Source organism: Apostichopus japonicus, chromosome 19 (assembly GCF_037975245.1).
Source record: "Apostichopus japonicus isolate 1M-3 chromosome 19, ASM3797524v1, whole genome shotgun sequence".
Classification (NCBI taxonomy): domain Eukaryota; kingdom Metazoa; phylum Echinodermata; class Holothuroidea; order Aspidochirotida; family Stichopodidae; genus Apostichopus; species Apostichopus japonicus.
In genome coordinates, this window is record NC_092579.1 from 23385815 (window position 1) to 23411010 (window position 25196).

Sequence of the window (25196 nt, forward strand, 5' to 3'; positions counted from 1 at the left end):
TAAATATATATAGATATATATATATATATATATATATATATATATATATATATATATATATATATATATATATATATATATATATATATATATATATATATATATATATATATTGTTTTGATATGTTGCAGACCGTTAAAAAAACAATGTTGTCTGTTCAGGTTGGATTTTGGTGACACTTTTAATACACGAAAAAAAGAAAGGAAAAGAAAAGAAAGGAAGAGTGATTCGAACCACTCTTATTAATGAGCTGAAAAGAGAAGAAAATAAATATGACTGATGACGTGTTAGCTACGTCATCTACCGGCCAAAAAATAATAATATTAATAATAAAATCATATAAAAAAAAAACAATTGTTTGATACCGATATGTACCGTTACCGATATCATATATGATTTTTCAATGAAATATAATGAAATTTAACAACGCAAATCATTGATTGACTATAAGAAATTCACTGCTTTTTCAAAATCTCATTTTTAAATTCACAGTTTTCTGATTTGTTAAAGATTAAACAAGATCGACTGGGGGTTGTAAGGAATGAACATACTAAATCAACTTAAACCTGATTGGGGATTTGAATAAATTTGAAAAGAGCAATGAAAGTTTCAACTAGAACGGGATTCGAAATATTGGGCTGTACAGAATGCAATTCGGTGTCAACACCGGTTTTTTCCGGTTTTGCAATGTACATTGGCTTCGGACTGGCACCCCGGTCCGGAAACCCCCTATCCAGCAAAGAAATAATTATAAACGGATCACCACCAAAGAAAAAGGCTGGGTTAGATCCTAAGACATTTGGTAGAGTACCGGTTATTTAATCTTGAGCCTGTCACATGTCCGAATCACGTTTTCTAGCTAAAATTTATTTTGCGCTTTTCAGCCCCCTGATGAACTGATACGAAAGATCATATGTTATGTTGTATTATTAATTTAACTCTGTAGTATACATTGCATGTGAGAAATCGACATAGTTTATTAGGGAACATATTTCGTCTTTCTTTTCTTAGCAGATTGTTAACACTTAGGCTAAGAAAGCAATTAGCTTCCCTTTGCATGGATTACGACACAAGAATAGCCCAATATAAAAAAGTACACCCCGACAAATGAAAAGCCAAAAAACATTCTCTTTTCGACCCATACCGGATGCTAAACACATACATCTATAGCTCTGAATGTAAATCCCCATGACGTACTGTTGGCAGATATTACTTCCTGTATGGTGAATCACGAGAAACATCAAGGGTAGTGGATCCGGGTGGTGTTGCAAGGGAACATTCCCGTCCTTGACCTGAATAGTGACCCTTTTCCTAAATTAGAAGTTCCCTATTCTTAGCGAAAGGTTCCTTCCCCCCCCCCATTTCCCTATAGGTAATTATAAAAAGTTCCCTTTTGATATCAATTTGTTTATAAGAAAGTGCCTATTTGTTGTAAATATTTTGTTGTTGTGCTTACAAAAGAAATAAAAAAAAAAGCTAACCAACTGTCCCTGACGTTCTGGCCCCACCCCTCACCTCATCAGCAATTTCCGCCGCGCTTGAGGACAATTTCTTCTGGAGAAAGCAACAAATAACTGAAGAACAGTTTCGTTTAACTTGTTCATAAAAGGGGGGGGGGGGGGGCTGTCACTGGTCAGGTCATGTTTAAGATATTTCCTTTTGTTTAAAGACAACTGAGAAATTTACATTCTTTGTGCACGTTAAAGGTATTTCCAAAAGGCTAGTGCCGATGTAAGGTATCTGTTTCAATTGTTAATCATCTGCATGTTGTATTACGTAAGTTTTAGCTAAGCAGGGTGTACTGTGTTAGCAGGCTGCCTGTAGCGCGGGATGGGTTTTTTTTCTCCTAGTTAGTATATACTCAGCGAGGAGACCATAAGGGTAACTCCGTGTTCCCAACTGGTTAGTGTGTAACGTTTCAAATGGGTTACTCCGTGTTCCCAACTAATGCATACTGGTTCAAAGTGGGCTACTTCGTGTTCCCGACTTATGCTGTAATTTGGTAACGTCGTGTTCCCAAATCGTATTGTTCCCAGCAGTTAGTATGTAACTGGGCTACTCCGTGTATGCAAAGTTTATTACCTCTGTCAGCCACGTTCTCATCAGGGTCTATACGTTAAGGTACCCAGGCAAAACCGGGTGAATGCCAGTTTATTATCCCGTAAGTTTCACGTTTCTTTAAAACTTAATTGTCGAGGCTTCCTTGTCACGTACACTTCAGTGTATGTACATATCGTGTAGTACTTCGTTGTCGCAATTTAATTATGTTATTGTTTCGATACGAGACTTTCAAGAAAACAAATTTTCACTTTACAATTTTCAGGGTTTTGGTTTTTGTATTATGTGACTGCTGTACACCGGTGAATAAATTCACCACACTTCAACTCCTGTATACTCCCTTCGTCATTTGCGTCCTCCGACTTACACCGACCCCGCGACAAGGAACATTCAAATCAGATACCATCTCTTTTGTCTTTTCTTTCTACCCGTTATTGTTTCCTTGGTAACATTTCTTTATTTTAAATAAATTAAACTGTGGAGTGACATCATCGCAATGACGTCATATGGATACCAGACACGTACATGTGGTTTGGTCGAGATCTATTCCGCTTTTTAAGCTGACCTCCTTTCCCATGACGCCCTACAAATACGTCATAATATTGATTTTTTAAGTCCAAAACTGAAACTGAAGTCTTCTCGGAAAATACGTGATAACAGTCACTGAGCCTAAATTTATGTAAATTTGCCCAACCTGCGGAATTCTCCAGATAGGAATTTTGCTGCGTATCCCGGGTAAATGGGCATTAAAAGCATTAAGACTCCGATTTGACTATTAATAAAAAATAAGGTAGAATCTATACGCGAGGTATAGTAAATTACAAATTCCTTTCTCTTTTGAGGAGTAATTATCCAACCGTTTTGTGTGTAAAACCTCAGCTTTGCTTGTTAACAGTTCCAAGTTCTACTTGGTGATCTGAACATTCTTACGAAAAACGGAAACAAATTGATAGAAGCGGCCCGTAGTTTGGAACGAGGAGGTTTTTTTTCTTCATTTTTTCTTTTTTCGTTGTATATTAAACCACGACTTTACACTTAACTCTGACTATGTCCTGAATGTGTGTCTTTATATAATATATTTTTTGAGCAGGGTAACGTGTGGCCGAGAGACAGAGAGAGAGAGGTAGGAGGGGGTGGGGGATTGGTGATGTGGAGAGGCTCATCAGTTAGAGCCCTTCCTCCCCTCCTTGCGCCCCCCCCCCCCGCTCGATCGAGAGCTTGAGAAATTATGAAAAATAAGCTTTAACTCGAATACGTTGTTCAAATACATGCTTATGAAACAATTTAAATGAACAATGTAACCATTTCAGGAAGTCCTGAAAATCGAATATATATATATATATATATATATATATATATATATATATATATATATATATATATATATATATATATATATATCGTACAGTAGTGGCACATATTACATCATGCATCGTTGTACTTTAGTTCAACTAACAGGCAGTCCTATATATGAAGCGTGTATAGTATACCGAAACCAAAGCAAACAGTATTGAATTAAGTTAACTAGAACTGAATATAGTTAAGTAGCTGACATATATAACATATATCAAAAGTGGCTTTCATTACATTAGGAAAGATTATATCAGTAGTCCTATGTCGCATGTTGGTTGTTTACTTAGAATAACGTGTCACTAAATGACAATATCAAATCAGCGCTTGGTCTGTAAATATAATGTTATAGATTTTAACATGATATGACACTAAAACATACAAAAATCTTTCACAAAACGAAATAAATCAGCCCCTTTTTATTCTGATGTATACAACAATTTAATAGAACAACTTGATCATATAGCGTATACATTTTGGGGGAAAATATTGATGGCTTGTAACTGGTGAGGCTATAATTTTACTATCTGAATTGAAAATTTCCCAACGAAAAACACTGAACAATCTTACTTTCTGACATTACATTACAACATCTATCTAAACTAATGTTCCAATGGTCTTATTTGGTTGTATAGACCTTATTATGGCAATATGCGCATAACCAGCCGAACATACCAAATATCAGTTGTGGGGGGGGGTGGGGTGGGGTGGGTGGGTGGGGTGGGTATCCTCAGATCAGTCCTGCAATATTGAGTTCTTTTAGATGGAGATTCCAATCGCCTATGTGGTACACGCATGCGCAAACTTGTAATCACGTGGTTGTGTGATGTCATCATCCCTTCGCTGCTTGATCTATGCTGGGTATAGGGACGTGTATAACAGATACTTCAGACTCATTATGCATGTGTCATATAAATAAAGTCTTAGTCAGATTTTTGCATTTGCTCGAAAATTCCCAATCTTTTTTTATTATTTTGTTTTATACCAAAATACATCACGTTCTACTCAAATTAAGTTTAAAATTGATCAAATTAAGACAACATAATCAGTTTGGTTTATTCATGCATTCGATTATAACAAAAATTATAGTGACTTCCAGAACTGTTTATATTAACATTATAATTGCATGCTGAGAGCAAATGGGGAATTTACCAACGTTGTGACTTTACCTTCAGTATATGAAATAATTATTCAACTTAAAGAACTTCATTGTTATAGGAATCTAGGTAGCGAATATGCATTGTAAATCTTTCAGAATCAACACAAATAAGTAATTTAAACTTCCATCTAGCATCCTAGAAACAAACAGAGTGATTTTTCAATGGTAAGCCATTCACTATAAGTTAAAATAATAATTCACTATAAGTTAAAATAATATTTTAGTTTCGGGTAGGCCTTCTATTAGTTTCCAGCTAGTCATATTTCCTGTTATTATATCAGCTTGTCTGGCGTGAAATTTTTTGATATATGATGGTTGCTTATTAAAAATAAAATCCAAGTGGGTTGTTTTTAATTTTGTTCAAAATGTAATAATATATTGAGAAATATTTATTATAGCTTTGTTACAACTGGTGAAATAAGATAGGATTGCAAACCAAATACGAAAGAACTGCTTTATTATATATCTTCTTCAGTTATGATATATGGATCCAATATTCAAATAAAATCAGAAAATAAAAGAATTTGTCAATATCTCGGAAGACGAAATTGAGACACAGAACAAAGAGAGAATAAAAAAGGAGAAGAATCGACATAAGTAAATGGAACGAGATTGAAGCCAACATGTATGGTATATATGCATGGTACACAATTTTAGAAGACATGTCACAGCGTGATGTGTTATTTGTCTTCTATTCAAGGCAAATTCAGTGTTAAGTCTACGCTACGATGGGACTGGTGCAGTGGTTATGCGATAACTATGCTGTTAAGTGCGTTGGTTATGACACCCCTATACAGAGGGGATATGTGTCGTACTAATGCTATCACTATGGTACATGTATTGTGATCATATCATCACTACGGGATATGAACCGTGATCATGTCCCCACTGTGGAATGAGTGACTAGTTATGTCATCACTTTGGGATGGAGTCCTTTGTAATCACCATGTAATCACTATGGGATACGTGATTGGTTACCGTATCTAATCACTATGTAATCATGCCATTACTAGGTCTAATATGCCTTGATCATGCCGTCACTATGGGAAGCTTGTTGTGATCATGCGATTACTATGAGATATGTGCCGTGACCACATCATCATTACGGGACCATATGAGATACCTGTCTTGCTATTACCATTAACTTATGGGTTTAATTACTGTGGTTTTACCATCATTATGGGTTAAGTATCTACCCAGCCCTCTTATTATATTAAATATCTGAATGCTTTAGTTCTCCATGAATAATATATAAAGGACAGTTACTGGTAGTTCTCTAATGATATTAATGTAAGAAAAAACCAAAGCCGTAATTATAGTATGAATACGCCTATACTCTGATGGTTGCGAATGCTCTGTACCCGCACAAATGTAATCACCCACGCAAAGCAAACTTTAAACAAAGTCAGAATGAATTGATCATCTACTTTTGAGTGAGCAAAGTGAAGGGAGAATAAGAAGGAAAAACAAAACACTCATTATAAGGCTATACATGTTTATGGGCTGGAGAAAATTAACACCCGTTTCTTAAAGTGATCAAAATGACTAGAATGAGTTGTCCTGATATTTGTCATACACGCTTAAATATGATATCCCCTGGTACTTTTAATTCTAAATGATACTTTATCTGTTATTCCCATGCAGCCTACACGTTAACTTAGGCCTTTAACGCCCACGGTAGGATACAGTGATAGTATCGGAGATCGTATATCAGACAAGTTATCATTTCGCAAGTACTTACAATGGTGCTAGATACCTATGTAATCGTTACAAACAGCGGAAATGTTGAAAACGCACGTACTTTTGTAAACAATTCAGAGAATTGAAACACCAAGGATTCCTATGTATAAGATATCTGTATATACATAGCTTTGACTGGTTTGGTGATATGTTGAAGGTGTATAGAAAAGAGGTAAACAAGTCATCCCACTTTCCTTCCGTTGAAGAATACAGTCCATTTTGAAGATCAAAGTTTCATATATTCATTACAAATCGAAATAACATCCTATAGTGTATAGTGTTATTTCTGTTGTATTCAGTTTCGTATACATATTTAGGCCTTTGCGGTACAAAATAGATTTAGCTATATACAGATGCTTCTGTACTAAACAAACACATCTAATTTATATTTAATCACTTCTTCGATCGTGTTTTTCTTAGACAAACTTATCCAGTTCATCGTCTGTTCATTATACGGGTAAGATAATTGGATCGTTGGAAACACAGGAGTATTCATATCCGACTGATACTTAACTATATAACTGCCCCCAGCGTAATTATTAAAGGACTATATATCACTTTGCGAGAAAACAAGACAAATCGATTAAGGAACGACAATTGTCACCACCTCGCACTGTTGTCACCCCCCTCCCCCCCCCCCCCCCAATCCGAGCCGGAGCTAAGACCTACATTTGCTACTATTATCCAAATGTATCCTACCACGTAGAGAATTGCCACGTTTTTTGACAGTTAAATCACGTTTAAGCTAATCTTCTGCATTAATCATTGCTGATTTGATTGATACAATTTCTATGTGTTAGCGGTATCTAAATTTTGCTTGGTCTTAAGCTAGGCTTAACATTGACGCTGTGGTAGGCTATACAGATTATCTTGGGCAGCACTACTCTTAAATACGTATGTAGTTAATACAGGATATAAATATCACTAGACACTCTAATTCGGTTAATTATATTGTAATGACATGCAACCATGATTCACACGAGAATGAGTGTGCATATACATAAACCAATATGTCACGAAAGGAAGTTAAAAAGAAGAAAAAAACTAAGACATGTATCATTTCCTCTGAAAAAAAAAATAGGACTGATTATTAACGCCTGGATGAAAGTTTTCCCAACATCATTCTATTAAGAAAACGTATCAGGTAATCGGAAATTAGGACAGCATATTGACAAAAAGTAGGTTTATGTATGCATTTCATGAAGTAATAAACTCATGCTTTCAACCATATATAAGTAGAGTATGTAGTTTACTTTAGTACAATACGATATTAAGGTGATGTGATGCGGCGCGATGCGATGTGTCTTGACGTGACGTGATGCGATTCAATGCGATGCTATGGTAAATGTCCCATTAGAATTCAGGCTTACAAGTATATGTTAAAAGGGTTGTCCAGATTGACACAAAGTGACAAAACAATGCAAACTATAACTTTGAATTTGACACTATCCATTGATGGTAAAATTATGACGTCACTGCCCCAAGCCCATTTTTTTCCCTTGTTCAAATACCTAATAGACTGTAGAAACGGTGTAATTTAGATTAATTAGTTCTTGAGAAGGTACATAGGGGAGGGTGTATGAATAGTTCATTGCCCAAACGCCATCACCTGAGCTCGAAAGCACTTGGAACTCTACACACTATTTCCTGTATCACGAGCTGATGTTTACGTGGATCATATAGTTTTAATGTTACATTTCAAATGTTATTTCTGTGTTGCTTTCAACTGTATAAGATACTTGACATTAATATGTTCAAATTTGCGAACGAAGAAAGTAAAGTAACTTGAATTGACCATCGACCGGCTTTTTACGGTGCCACTTGGGACGTCAGAGATATGTGGCGTGCATGTAGAAACCGTCTCCTTGAGTCGTGTCATGTTTATTCATGCCAACAAGAGAGCAAGGCACGTTCTGGCATTGGAAAGTCAGATGTGTGCTATTTCGTGCTTGACTGTATTCAGTCCAATGAAAACCTGCCGAAAAAAATATGCGTAAAGAGAAAGAGTGAAGGAAAAATAAACCATGTGGACATCCTTTTAAACATGAATTGATGTAAATGTTAAGTATATAAGGCCTATCCTGAGTATATATATATATATCTATATATATAGATAATATATAGATAATATATATGTAATATATATATGTACTAATATATCGTTCAGTTTGGTGCAATGCTTGAGTCAAGAATACAGTAACTTAAATGTGGTATAGTGTGTGCGTTTGTACTTGTGTTTGTATCACTTGACTTGACCCGGAACCATGACACGCTCAGGCTCAGTTAGTATATACATGGCAACCTGTATGTTTTCAAGTGGCAGGAATAATACCGGAATGGTATCTATCTACCGAATCAATTCACATACAGAAATATCCCTCTCTCTCTCCACCCACCTCTTTCTCTCGCATCGTTTCTTGTTGCCTTTACGTTAACGTGACATGTTTGATATTCATGAGATATGGTATACTGTTGATTTCTAACACGTTTCTAAAAAAAAATATATATATATATATATATATATTAACTATCACTATGTTGAAGCTAGCGAGTAATATATACACCCCTAATTCGACTCGTCTCTTATGACATGATCTCAAAACATTCTTGTCATCCATCGCTATGTATCGTCCGTAATTGCTTTAAAGGTCAGGTAACTCGTAAATATAATTGTGAAACAGGAAACCTGTATAGGCCTCCATAGAGATTTACTGAGGGAGGGATGTTCTCTTCCCAATCATCATATCGAAGTAAAAATAAATATCACATTTAATTGGTCTCGGGGATTACAGCTTTTGGTTGTAAAGGGGGTGTTGATTTATTAAACTATGCATTTAACTATTTTTAATCTTTGGAATATGTTCTCCTTCGAAGCTTCGACACAGGATGATATATACCTCGTTTTACGTCACTATCCCTATATCATACATAATGTTTAATAAACTGCGAACATTTATAACTTCATAATGTGCAGGATGTGGGATGTTGAATTAAGTATGAAGTTGATCATGTTTACCGCGTTCTTGATATGTTTTATTGGACAAATTATTCAATTCTCTTAAAAATGAACTATCATATATAGCTGTGTTGATTTGATGTTCTATATAATAATCTATACCGTCACGAGTTTTATCAATTTAACGAGGACAAATGACATCAGTCGTCAGCAAATGAATTATTCGAAAAGTTTCGATATGTAGATTAGAGAATTAATTAACTCTCCCTATCTTTTTGTCTATATCTCTTTCCACAGATCACTATAGCTATACGCGCTCTCCATAAAGGCGGCGTCGTTTACTACTTCCGTTGAGAATTACAAAGCAATCACGAATGACAGAATGAAAAGGAATAAACATGATGAGGTAAGCGTGTTAATTTGTTGATTAGTGATTATTAATGGCATAAATGTTAATTATAGCATAGATTGCGAAAACACACATACACATGCACACGTAGTCAAATCCATGGATCTCATACCCAGATATGGTCACATGACAACTATGACGTCATCACACTGGAAGCACATAGATCATCATAAACCAACCAAGTTAAAGTTACATGAGCCTGACCTCATGACCTTTGACACGTTACGTTAATTAATATACGCTCTAAACATTCATGAAATAATATTGTACAATACTTCTTATATGGGAATGACACTTGCAGCTTTTTCGTCACTTTTGGCATTGTGCCAAAAAAAACAAATACAGATGTTATTTTTGCATTTCATTTAAATCTCAAGTAATTTTGTTACACATTCTACTTTAGCCGTGTACTGCAAGATCCCTTTAACATTTAAGAGGGGTTTTACAACAATTTTTCACAGCCATATTGGTATAAGTGCACAAATTCATTCATTCGGTCAGAATATATCAAGCATTGTGTTAACCGTTAACTTCCTGTAGCCTTTCGTTAGGTATATTTATTTATTTATTTTTACATGCATGTAAAAAGTTATATAAAGATGGCCCGTATATCTTGACACTAGAACGGAGTTCTTGATTGGGATCTGTAATAAAATATTTATGTAAATCAATACTTACAAACTCTGGTATTAATTGTTTGTATTAACAATACAGTCTGCTTATATTGGACTAACATACAGCGTCTATACAGAGATATATGTATGTGAAAAGTACCGAAGGTAACCATTTCGACAAAGGTATCACCCCCCACCCCAAAACTTTACCCTGTAAAACCACCGGGAATATATTCCTGTGATTGACATCTAGTCTGACTCAAAGTGCTTATCCACGCCATACGCATCTTTTGCCAGAAATAACCATTTGAGAATTTGAAATAACAGAGGGTTACGAAATCTGAATTTCTAACGGGCGATCTTCCAGCCTTGTTACACAATATTGTGATTCAGCTCAATAGTTGTTATACAACTCACCTAATTATAATCACAGGTGCAGCAACACGTTGCCTTACACAATCACACCGACATAGACGTAACTCGGGTCGGTGTGGCGGGTCCGATATCCCGGGGCCCGGACCCACCGGGGGAGGGGTCCCGGTACACGGACCCATCGGGGGAGGGGTGCTGGGGTGTAAAGGACCAACAGTCAGCGGTAAACAAGTTTTAAAATCATTAGATTTGATTCATTTCTTAAATAGTACTAGTGTTCAGTACTCAGTTCTTAAAGTTTCTCTCAGTCCGATACCCGTCGCCAAACTGGAAATTCAAACAAACCGTGTCCTCCTCGACAGAGGAAGCCCGAGAATGCCATATCTATAGGCGTCTATAGTGGCAAATGTAAAGTGAATTCTCATCCAAGCCGAAACCACAGTTGGGCTCGGGTGAAAGTTGACTCTCCTTTGGGGCCATTGCTATTGCTGCACCGGGGGGAGGGGGGGGGGCAGGTTGTTTACCATTGATACCAGACGTACTCAACTAACAGTAGACATGTTCTGTTCGAAGTCGTATCAAGCTTATCATTTCGTCACAGAAGGTATAATGAGTCTAAAAACAGTTAATTAACGGCATTACCACCTTCACCAGGTTATTATATACAAGGTAAGCTAGCTACCTTTGCTTTGAAAGTACAATATGTCTATAGACATTGCTCAATAACTAAGAAGTTTTCCTTTAAATACCGTAGTATTTATAGGTGATTCGATACAAGAGAAATCACGCTATAATCTCAACCGACTGCTTTAAAGCATATTAATCGTTGGCGTGTAAATAAAACGGAACGAATTAGTCGGTCTTTACTCAACAATGGAATATTATTAATCATGCCTTCAAGTTAGCACGAACGGCGTTCCGTACATTCTGCCACGATGAACAATATTATACAATAAACTAGCAATTATTTCATAATGTATATACAACCGTAGATGCTGCTTATATAGTAATAAATCATTGCGTTCTTATTTGTTATGTCACTAAGTAGAATAGGTCAATTAGCGGTCAGCCTGACTGGCCAGCGCAGTTCGACTGGCCAGTTTTGATTGTTCGAAGTTGAAAAGGTCAGATAGGCTACATAGTCATACAGTGAAGACTTTAGAATACCCTTAATTAAACGTTACGTGTGATAAATTGAGGAAAGGTGTTTTTTAAAGAGACGGGTTGTGCGGTCTACGATAAAGATAGAACGATTATGAGGAGTAAACAGAAACAGCCTTTTATTGCAGTCGGAAATATCCGACTCCTGATGCCAACTTTATCTAGCCTTTAAACGATCAAATTTTAATAGAAAAATCTAGTAGATATGTCGGTTAAATATTGTGATATTTTAATGATCGCTAAAGGACAATGAATCATTAGCCTGATTTTTCTGTTGCTGTTCGAATTCAAGTAATAATGGTTTTGGTAACTTCATGACACCCCGCAGTATACCCCTCTTGCACCCTCTCGTATCAGCACTATCACAATAGTGTCTTAAATCCTAACTTACAGCAGGGAGTTGTTATGGAATCCCTGCTTACAGCGAGGTCCTATATTTTAGGTTCAAAACCCAGCTTGATAACAGAAAATAAACGATAATTGCAATAAACATAGACAGCATAAACAATTTCAAACAACATGTGGCTATAAATGATGTCATATTTAGACTTGAGATCAAGTCGTCAACCATTGGAGGTGATGAAGGGATCATTGAATTTTGTGATATCTCCCAAATGGAATAAGATCCAAGTTTCTTAATTGTTTATCTCTAAAGTCTAATAATGGTGGTTGGGTTTGATAAACACAGCTAACACAGGGTTTCAATTACCGTCAAAGATGCAGGTTAAAGCCAATGCCAGAACGGCGTATCTTAATATCTTAATAATACTATCTTAATTTATTACCCTTTCATGAAGCTGGTTGTGTCCAGTACTTTTGTACTGCAAAGGCAGAAATGAAAAAAAAAGAAGAAGTTACATCGTAAGACAGTGAAATTGTTGCACTTAACACACTGTTAAACAGAGATGTAAATCATAAACAGGCACGTAGCAACGGGAATGGAGAGGGCGTGCCCCCCCCCCCCCCCAACCCCAATAAAATCATTTTTGTTTTTACAACTTTCTAGCTCAATAAAGAGAAGGTAAGGTTGTAGACACGGATAAAACTCTTAACCCGTTAAACACATAAACCACCAACACTACCGCCCAGTTTCTCTATCAGTTTTATGACCTAATTATTTTTATTTAAAAAAAAAGCCCTTTTTGGCAGTTGGCGATAAATATGGTAATTATGGATCGAACATAATGGACCGAACATAATCAACATTCCATTTGTTTATTCCATTTGAATTTAGAAAATGACTAGTTTTTTATTATAAAAAAAACAACAACAGAGAAATGGAATACAAATGCAAGCATCTAAGCTCCCTGAGAATTTCTCAAGGGGCAGCCTCATGATCTTACATCGGGAAATCCCGCCATTAATTTCCATTACAGATGTATCTATACAGGCCTAGCCTATAAAAGTGCATACAATGCTAGCTAGGGACTAAATGTTACTTTATTTATCAAGTTATTGCATCAGATAAATAACCAAATGATGAAATCACTATAGCATAAACCGGGGTGGCGCAGTTTAGATTTACAGTGTAGCTTCTAGGCTTCCACTTTGAACATTTTGGAAAGTTTCATCAGCTACAATAATTGGTTTTTACTATTTTGACAAAAAAGTGTAAAGGAAATCCCTTAATCAGCAATATGAAGTTATCTCAACCATAAACGGCTATAGAGTTTATTTTGCTACTTTTACTATACCTTACAGAACAGTTCCGCGAAAAGGAACCCCGTCATCGGTTTTAAACGCGTCACTAATAAACATTCGTTCTTTAAGTCACATTTATTTTTAGTAATTGTATTTTTTTTTAGATAAAAGATTAACAAAAATAGATTTGTCTATCTTGTGTGAGAATAAACAATTACACTAGTTATTTCAGAGAGAAAAGAAACCTCGCCGTTTAGCTATTTTGGTCTCGTTGTTATGAAGGGAAAAAAATCGATTTCGTAATCTTTAGTTGCGGTTGGAGATTTCATAACTACAGGCTGTTAAGCCTCTTTGTTTATATAATGAGTTGAACTATATTTGATTCCCATCGAAAAGTAAACCAAAGATGGTATTTTGTAATAGTTGCATATATATATATATATATATATATATATATATATATATATATATATATATATATATATATATATATATATATTCAATAGTGAATTTGACTTGCATGTATATTCCTATTTTAACTGGGAATGTTTTACAAACTTTTCGTGTGGCGATTTGGACCAGAATACTGCATTTTCTAGAAAAGTGCAGAAACCAGACTTCCTTAAGGTGAAGTTCATATTTAGACAGATCGTGTTGTTGCTGTTGTTGTTGATGATGATGTTGTTGTTGATGATGATGTTGTTGTTGATCTTGATGCTGCCACTGAGTTGATTATTATGTTGCCCATTTCACTTCCCCTCCTCTCTGACAAAATGTAATAATTTGGCCACACAAGCTTCATTGAAAAGTACTTTATGAACGAGTGAGTTTCATTGTAACATATATTTTGCTCAGTGGCACTGGGTTTTTACTTTTTCTTCTATGTAGTTGCCGATTAACCTTTCCTATCATATTTGAAAATTTTCGTCATGCAAGGGTAATTGCTACTGAACTAAACAAAAACGAGGGTACAAAATAAAAATGAAACCATAATTTAATGACATCTATATCCGCCTTAGTTCGAGATAGTGTTTCTGTCCTAGCACTTTTGCCGACAGATTGTTGGCATTAGTTTAGGGAAGTGAACTTAATTGGCGCTAATCAAGTTACGGCCTCCGGGGGCGACGTTTCCAAGAAATCAACCCACACACCCGATATATGCATGAGATATATCGAATACAATATACGAGGCTATATAATATGCTCGGATATTAAGGATCTGAATTTAAAGTTCACAGTGAAAGTGAAGACAATTGCAGACAGTGTATGAATGACAATATTCTTTTTTTGTAGAATGTAAAAGAATTCCCTAAGAAACCCATAAAACGTGATGAAAAGTACAACAACAAATAAAAACAGCTAAGAAAGAAAAGATTGTTTGAGACTGCCGTCACATTGAATTTTGCCGTTGATTTATTGACAAATCTCAATATATTTAGCAATATGATGACATAAATTGCATAGTTGTATAAATTGTGAAATACGCCTTTTTTGGTGTGTGTTTAATCAAAGGTTGGCAGAAAGTCATTCATTTGTAACTGTATAATATATGCAAGGAACTTTGCTTATACTTTCCATGAAAAACAACAAAGACTAAGGCAATGCTATTTATATCTTACTCAATTAAATGACTTTAATCATATCGGTTCAATGAGCATAGGCTATTGTTACGTCACAATTTGGGTCCGTAATGAAACAATGTATATCCCCTAATATTATAATATTATAACTATTATTATTAGTAGCAGTATTTATACGCCACCCCATATCCTTATCTTAACTTACAACACAAACAATTAAGTTCTGTTATTATCTACGGCAGTATTTGCTTTAACAGCTGTACTAAATATCAAATTTCTAAATTAAATATTATTTCATAGCACTGCCATAATATTTTGCCTTAATCTCCCTGGGTATAAATTATCTCTACGTAAAAAAAGCTGCTTGAAGCAGCCAATACCATCCCTCTTTAGGAACACTTTGTTCCAAATCATTTCTAAAAGAAACCCTTCTCCTCGACCCCCTTATTAAGGACCTCATCCTTTTAGGGTAGCTGCTAATTAACAACCACACAGAGAATAATTCAAAGTCAACTCTCGACAAGATTGGCTTCAAAATCTGGAAGGAGGCTTTCGCTCTGACAGAGGGGGTTGGGGAGGAGCTTGTTTAGGATAGGCAATGGCTTGTGAGAAAACTCCGGTGGGAGGAGGCTTTGGCTCTGACAGAGGGGTGAGGGGGGGGAGGCTCGTTTAGGCTAGACGATGGCTTGTGAGAAAACTCTGGAAGTAAAATTTAATTCCGTGGAACAGCCCAGCCACCGGAAGAGTTTTTTTTCATTTTCCTTATGACTAAATACTCATGGAAGGGTGGTTTTGCCAGGGTTGGGGCAGCTCCACCCCAGTGATGTCACCTTTCCCCTGGCTGGCTCAAGTTTCTTTAATTTTGTTTACTCTCCCAATCTGCAGAACTTATTTGCTTCTCTACTTTACAGCTATACTTTATCCCCATTTCTAGTATGTCGATATAACTACGCGAACCGATCAGGCTTGCCCCCACTCCCCCCCCCCCCCCCTCATTACACAGTCAGTATTTACGTTATGCTACCCAGTGTGATCCATTGATGGAACCTTATGTTATAGATTTGTACAGTAGACTATACATTGCACCGATTTTTTGTTTCTATGCCAACAATGTTTGATGATGACGTCAGCCATGAACGATTAATTCGAAGTGTGTACTTAATTTATCCAATTTAGGTTGCGCTGCTCTATAAACATATGAGCCTTCAATGCCACTGGATAAAAATTACAATTTTCTACAAGATTTAAAATAAAAAAATATTATTATTATTATCATGGCATCATATGGAATATAATGAATCAAAGAAAAAATAACGAACAGAAAATTGGCTTACATATATATATGGAAAATAATCTCGTTTATTTCGATTGCTGACGTCAGTGTTTGAATAACTTATACAATCAATCAATTTAAGCTGTTTGTTCATTAACGCCACTGGCGATACATTATTCAAATGTATCACGATATCCAATAGCCTTGAATTTCTTTAAATAAGTGTAACACACATACAGAAACATAAAGAGAAATAGATGCTATACCTTAGTCGACAAGTGGGTCACATGTATCGCTTGATCTCATTATAGGCAAACCTATTAGGCCCACAAGGGTAATGTTGTACAGACATGCACGGGACATTTTGTCATCGAATCTGCCATAGCATGTGGTTTGCGTGCAAGCTGGCGGGGTAAAATAAGATGTTGTCGGTAGATGAGATTTCTCTGTAGCATTTAAAAGAATGAAAATAAAATCCAGTAATTATTCATTTTTATTTGGGTGAAGTTTCAGAGCAAGTAATTAACGATTGCTCGATTTACGTTCATGCCTTTTTAGCATAAACTAAATACACTTTAAAGCTAAATATAGCATATGTATAATATATATATATTTATGTATGTATATATAAATATGTATATATATATATATATATATATATGAATATATATATATATATATATATATGTATATATATATATATATATATGTATATATATATATATATATATATATATATATATATATATATATATATATATATATATATATATATATATATATATGCAGCTTGCACGCATATATATATACTGAGTTTGAAAATCCAGAACAGTGAAAAAGCTTCCAACCTCCACCGGGCCTCCCACTTATATGCGAACACAAGGCTATGGACGCTGATTGTATGTCCAGAGGTTCGAAACCAGTATAAGGATTGTCGTTAATCCACTGTAGGCATTTGTCACCTGTATCGAACAATGATAGTTCTGTTTTGGTGACATATTTTGCCTCTGAGGCTTATGAAGGCTATCAGTTAGGTTTATAATTAAGTTAACACGAAACGTTTTGCTAATAACTACATTTACATTTCTTGAATGAGGTTGAAGAAAGGAGGGTACACGGCTCCGGCCCCCCCCCCCCCGTCCCCCTCCCATCGGGCTTGACAGATAACAGATAAAACGCACAAATAAAAAAAAATAGCTACCTTACTTCCTTCCAGATTCCAGCTAAGAGTAATATTTATTCATCGAAAACGAAATTTCCATTTACTTTCTTTTTCTTTACGTTTGGAAATGAATAATTAATAAAGTCAGTTGAAATATAATTAACTATACCGTTAAGAATGTGCTTTAGAGGGTAATTAGAAATAACTCAACCTGTCATGCATTTAATTATAAAAAACAAAACAACAAAGGGGACGTCTTTCGAAACAAGTTCAGATTAAATGTATGGCAAGCTATAGTTATAGCTACTAGTAGAATCAACCATCCAAGTAAATAGTTTCGTTGATCTATACGTGAAATCTAAACTATTCAATTAAACGGTCAACCTGATATGGTTGTAAAGTTCTTTAAGTTATCGAATTGAGAAATGCATACAGCCTACACTTATATAGGGCTTCAAGCATTGTATACAGTAAGTTTGCTAGATATAGGATAAATGTTGCCTTTAACGTTACTATAGTATTATAAACCGTGCATATTGAGGTTCATCGAGGTAGGGATGAGGTATAACCACTGTACATTACGTTTGATAAGATTATAAACTACTATATACCGTGCATATTGAGGTTCATCGAGGTAGGGATGATGTATACCGCTGTACATTAAGTTTGAATGAGTCCACGGCAAGCCAAATGCTCAACGATGAAGTAAATCGGCCGGGTTTTATCACCAATAAACCAGGCTTTTCGACCTATAAACCTGCAGGGATTATCGAATTATCATGATTAATTTAACTACTGAGCATTTAGCCTGCTACAGAAGTCTCTTGTCTTAAAAGTCACTAACATAAAATGCATATGTTGAGGTAGATTGAGGTATATTGAGGTGAAAGCATTACGTATCGCATAGTTAATAACTTGTTCATTAGTAGCCTCAGGCAAATTAGTTTTGGTTAAGGAACAAAAGTCTAAGATACAGGCTGAGGAATATCCAACTATGATAAAAAGTTACACTCCAATGCAAACTACAGACAGGGACGTCGACGGACATGCAGGCCTGGCCGTGAGGACAAATATGTCACTGGGACCCCGTTTAGAAATATTCATAAGCTAGAATAACTACAAAATAACAAATAGATCAGTTCAAAATTTAAATTTGTTGGCGTGGCGTGCGTTCGGGGGGGTGGGGTCCCCCACCCCCCGAAAGTTTAGACATCAAATGGTACATTCTCCAAACACAAGGCCCATGTGCAAATAACTACTTTTGAATGTTTGTGTGAGGTTTTTAATAGGGAGCTATACTGAATCCTCCCCCCTCCGCTTCCCTTCCCTTCCCTCCGCTCCCCCCCCCCCACGACAGACGATGTGAGTTTGCCCCCACTTTGAACACGCCAGTACTTTATGTTATTTGCAACGCTCATAGGTTAGGTTCAATTGCAAAGAGGGGCCACCTTAGAATACGAAAGAACGAAATCAGTAAATTTTCGAAAATTATAGTACTCTGATTATTATTCTATTTGTAATAAAACGTAACTATTTAAGCCAAATGATCTGATATGCTGGATGAAAGGTTCTATTCTGCACGCATGCGTAGTCTATACTTAACGTAGAAACCTTTCGTTCAAGTTAAGTAATCATGACTTAATTTTGCACCATCCTGTTCATTTTAAGCATTGATATACATCCTGCAGTCCGTTTATATGATTTTTATTATCTAGCCCTTGGGCTATAAATTGTTTTAAACGGGTTTATTAGTTCTAGGAATTTTCCTAATTCATTTTTTATAAGATACTTCCTTTCGGCGTTTTCTTTTTTTAATATCCACTTAACCAACGACAATGCCCATCAATTATCTCGTTATTGCTGAAATATTAAAACATTGCAGACACAGAATTTTGAGTGCTGACATAAGACAGCTGATAAAACAACCTAGTGTTGAAATTTCACCGAAGAGGTTTTTTTTTTGTTTTTTTTTTCTTTCTCTCACTGCAGTACTGGTTTCGATGATTATCGTAACCATGCAATTATGATGGGGTGTATGTGTGTGTGTAATAATGTGTGTATGTATATATGACAACCAGCTTGTAAACATGATATCTCAAGATAGTAACCATGGATACTGCTTATTCTTCATATGTTATTGCGTCATATATATTGAGAGGAAGAACCCGATTGTCTTTTTGTGGAGGTCAAAGGTCATCTGGGGTCACCAGACGTCGAAAACTGAGAACCTTGTAAACAGTGTTCGATTTTTCCGGTATCGCATCGCAAAATGCGATCCAAAACGACAAACTTGCGAGACGTTTCCAAATCAGCATCGCACATTGTGCCGATTTGTGCGATACAAATTCCTAGTCAGATTTGGGAACAAACACTCAAACCTTAACTTACGAACTGTCGATCACAATGTAGAAGTTATAATTTATTGAGTTTATACTCAATGTACAACTTATTCACTTGACCGTATAGCGAAAAAAAAAAACCTGAAAAAAATAATATCCTACCATAGTTAAGTGTAAAGCAAATAGCCTAACCACCTCTGCGGTTACGGATCTCACGTAACTAAATGGTTCCCTGGCAACGTGCCAAAAAAATGTTAACAAACAGGTGTTACACAAGGGATGAGCTCACAGTTGTTGGGAAGGTACCTGGGCAAATTCGCAGCACATGTACCGTGGTACAGTAGTTGGGTATAGGGTTAAACACTGCAGTTGTAAAAATGTACGCATAGTGCACGCTATTCATTGTTAGGCAGTCTAGAAACAAGGGCTTTGCTGAACGTTGTTTGTTTCATAATATCGGAAGTTTTGTAAGTTGCACTTTTTAAAGATTGAAAGACAGATTAAATCTCTTTTCATTTTATAACATAATATAGCTACTTTAACTTGTCATTTTCAAATTTTCATCAGTTTCGTGACAATTTAAATAAAAAAAGTTGTCAGTATTTTGCATCCTCAACTGCGAATTTTTTCATCGCCAGACATCGCAAAAAATGACAATAATTTTCGGGGGCTTTCGCCCCCAGGATCCCCACGAGGGGTTCTACCCCATGACCCCACCATAGCCCTAAGACGGGCCCCTGGACACCACGCCTTTATGCTCGCACGTTACGCGTGCTAGGCAGGCGAACACCGGCGGGAAATCGGCAGTGTGTTCGCGGGAAATTGAACAAGGTTTTCCAACACTGCTGAACTGTGCATCATGTTCAAGGTTTTCACGGAGGCCTTCGAGGAAATGAATGGTTAGTACAGTGTATATATGCTGCACTAATGCTGTGTGTAGGCCAAGGTTCACGAAGGTCATTGATTATATTCGCGCGCCGTAGACGTGTTTTTAGATGTTACGGAGAGTCAGGTTTCCATGGATATTAATCGAAAATGAATCTGAGTTTAACTGACGCTAAAGAAATGGATCGTCTTGGGCAGATTAGCAAATCATTGCAAGTATAAATAAGTACAGGTAGCTCTGCTGTTAAAAAGAAAAGTTCAATATCGGTTTGCTGTTATCGGCAATTAGGCAAAATTTTACCGATACCGATATGCTGCCGATATTGCAAATATCGGCCGATACCGATATTGAAAACGATTATCGTAGCAACACTAGTATAAATAATAATAATAAACAAACATTTTCTAGTTAATACATTGATCGCCAACATTTGGTCCGTTTTGTGGTAATTTCAAAACTGCTATTCAATATTGGGGAACTGCTATGCAACAAAAATATTGTATAGCAATTGTCGAAATTTGTTGCTATGCAATTTTTTGGCCATAAGTCGAACACTGCTTGTAAACATGATATCTCAAGAAAGGAATCATGGTTACTTTTCACACTTGGGCAAGTGGATGCGTTATAGTTAGTAGAAAAATTCTATTTTTTTCTGGTGGAATTCGTCAATGGTCATCTGACGTCACCAGAGGTCAAATACTGAAAACTTTGTAAACACAATATCTCATGATAGGAAGCATGAATACTTTTATACTTGGCATGTGCTTAGATCATATTCAGAAGGAGAATTTTATCAAACACTGAAAACATTGTAAAACATGATATCTCAAGATAGGAATCATGCATACTTTTCATACTTGGTACGTAGATATGTCATATTAAGTGGAAGAAACAGATCGTTTTTGGTGGAAAGTCATCTGAGGTCAACAGAGGTCAAATACTGAAAACCTTCTAAACACTTTATCTCAAAATAGGAAGCATGGATACTTCTCATACATATCAACTGGATGTGTTGTGTTGAGTAATACAACTCTGTTCTTTTTATTGGAGGTCAAAGTTCTCCTGAGGTCAACAGAGGTCAACTATTGAAAACCTTGTAAACACGATATCTCAAGTTAGGAAGCATGGACATGTTTCATACTTGGCATGCGGATGCGTTATATTGGATAGAAGAACTCAATTGTTTTTGGTGGAGGTCGAAGGTCAAACTCTGAATACCTTTCAAACATGATATCTCATAGTAGAAAATCAGGACATTTATATTATAGCAGCTATTTCTGGTAAACAAGCCGAAGTCTATTGTAATGAAGTCATCGAAACCTCTACGCACTTTTGCAACATGGCATCGGTGTATTTTGAATTTAATATCACGTGACACTTGCTCAAAGCAATTAAATACACCTGCTTTTCGTACAATAAATCACTGGTTTCATTCATGAGATTAGGCTATTACTATTATTTTGTTTTGATTTGTATAGTTCTGTTTAACAATTTGCTAAAATTGATACCACCATTACAATAGTTTTCTTAACTTATTTGTTCTGTTGCCTCATGTATAGTGCGTTTATTCAGTGATATCAACCAGAGCAACGAAAGAATGAAGTTTCAAGTGCACCTACAAATGGTACTTAGAAATGAAATACTATAGAAAGCCTGAACAAAAGGGGGATGATGATACATGCTTGAAGCAAAGTCACAAAATGTGACAATTTCGAGCCTATCGTACTATTTAAGTTCACTATGCCTACAGGGCCACTGTGCTTAGGATACTGATATACGTCTTCCGCATGGCAGTACTTCCCCGTGTATGAAACACTCCACACAGTCAAAAAATATGGGTAATCGAATCGAGAAAGCAACAAATATGCGACCTTGTTCAATGCCATATCTTTTATCATTGACGTCACTTTTGACGTCATGTGATTTGAATTACAACTTCTATTAATACTGCATGTCGCTAAGGATGCTAGTTATGATTACCGTATACTTGCGTTTTCAACGTGGTCATTGCGTTGATGTTATATTTGTGATATATACAAAGTTACCATAGACAGAGTGTCCCTACAGGCTATAGTAATGTAATAAAACAAATATGCACCCACTTTACTAAGACATGACGTAAACATATATAAGTGACTTATTACTCTAATTGATCAATAACACTATAAGGCAGGTTTTCCCTAACTTTTTCCCCACACGAACCCCCTGTGGATGTCAGAGTTGTCCACGAACCCCAAACTTTTCGTGACACGATCTGAGTCATTATTATACTATAATACGCATAACAGTGTTTCGTAAAAGATCAAGTTCATAGTGTAATATTGTAGAGTTTGTCGATAGGTACGACTTTTGTACATTACTAAATTATATGATATATCAGATTTTCGTTCAACAAAAAGTACTCTAGTCTATTTTTGACTTTCAGAAACGTCTCACGAACCCCCTGGGATGGACTCACGCACACCCTGGGGGTTCATGCACCCCAGTTAGAAACCCCTGCCATAAGGCCAACACACAAACTGTAGCCGCGTGTTTAACTGGAGCTTGTGCAATGTACATGTCCGTCTACAGTCGTACAGTATCCAAGCATATTATGGGATATGCATGTAGTGATAGTGGTTAATCAAACGTAATGATCGCTAGTTTAAGTGACGTCATGTATACATGCATGGGGCCATCTTGCGCGCATCTATTTTTAGTATGATATATATATGTATATATGTATACATTGTATATATGTACATGTATGTATATATATATATATATATATATATATATATGTATATATATATGTGTGTGTGTGTGTATATATATACGTATTAATATTTAAACTTAATTCGATGAGATAAATGGTCGAACGTTACATTACTATAGTTAATTTCTTCAGTGAACAACGCGGCATTGACACAAAGTAACATTCAGTACAGGGTTTTAATACTTCCATGCGTCTACTATCTACCGTAGATAAATTAGTCTTAAAAATATATATTAATAATAAAAAATCTCTCTGTCATCATTGTCTAGTTTTATACGGTCTCAATTACCAGAAATAAACTATAATAAAAACTCATTACTAACGTTTAAATCAATTAAACAACGAAGAATATTGTTTGCATATACAAATTAGTACACATTTAAACATCAAACCATACTTGTATCTTTTAATGCCAGACTGTGCCATTAATCTTCATGTAAACTTAATCATCACATTGTTTTATGTGTCTTTTTATTTATTTATTTTGAGTTTTCTCTCTCCTTCTTCGCTTCATCGTAGTCTATAATTGTCCTCAACTTGAACTTCTCACACATTGAAATTCCGAAAGCACGTTTGTGGAGAGCCTGGAAAATTAGATTGCTCGAAGCAGTTCATAGATGTAAACAACAGCTTTGCCATAAATTTCATTTGGAGCTAAGAAACCCCTCGATGTCTTGGATAATTGCCAAGTGTTGAATAGGTTTGGTGTTTAACAATGAAAACACATTACAAAGCTTGTCGTAGATGCATGTTTGTGTGTATGTATATGTCTATATATATACATGTGTACGTTTATATGATATATATATATATATATGTATATATATATATATGTGTATATATATATATGTATATATATGTATGTATATATATATGTATATGTATGTATGTATATATATATATATATATATATATATATATATATATATATATATATATATATATATATATATATATATATATATATATATATATAAATTTATATAACGTTTTCCTTTACTCAAGTATGAAGAACAGAGAAGTACACTCATTGCAGATACAGTTAGACGTCTAACAAAATTAAGGAGATTAGAAGATTGAAAGAGGCCTCCAATTCGATGTGAGTTTTAGGCTGATTCTCCGCAAAGCTGTGATTGTATCTGTGGAAAAACGAACATTGTAATTCACATCTCTCGACTGTTTCAAGTCTGGACAAGTCGTTGTTTGAAGATTTTAAATGTGTTTTTACTCACCCAGTAGAATAACATGAAGTAGAAGAATATAAAAATAGTAGTTTTCCGTTAATTATAACCGTCCTGCGTGTTTCATTGGTTTAGGAACTTTACGAACACCACGCCCCTCTCCCTCCCCTTCCCACCCGTCTTTGTACCGGTCCTCAACCTTAAAGGATCAGCTTGTTACACTTTCGCCTCTAATACACAAGACAAACCTGTCGAACCTCAATTGTATAACTGAATATTATAGATTGGCGTGAAACCTCCCTGACTGAAGTGACTTGAAAACAGCGGGAAGGTTTCCCGTTTCTCTTTCGCCTTTAGTCGCGACTGGTTTGGATCAATGCCAAAAGCAGTGTCACGAGGCAGTCTCGGCTGTCTAGCAGCAAAATAGAAAGATTTCCTAATCGTAGTTGGTCATCGATAGTATTGATAATGTGTCACTAATGAGTTACTTTACGTGACAAAGTAATGGAAAGCTAGAATTGGAACGATGGATAAAGTCTCGGGCAAGAGCTGTGAAAGTT

General features: G+C 35.7%; 1 long non-coding RNA gene across 1 annotated transcript; it reads left to right on the plus strand.

The window, feature by feature from the left end:
* Window positions 1-318: 318 nt before the first annotated feature.
* On the plus strand, window positions 319-24675 carry LOC139959480 (uncharacterized). Its single transcript, XR_011790135.1, has 3 exons — window positions 319-2161; window positions 9561-9669; window positions 24461-24675. It is a non-coding gene; the product is annotated as an uncharacterized lncRNA (long non-coding RNA).
* Window positions 24676-25196: the final 521 nt, after the last annotated feature.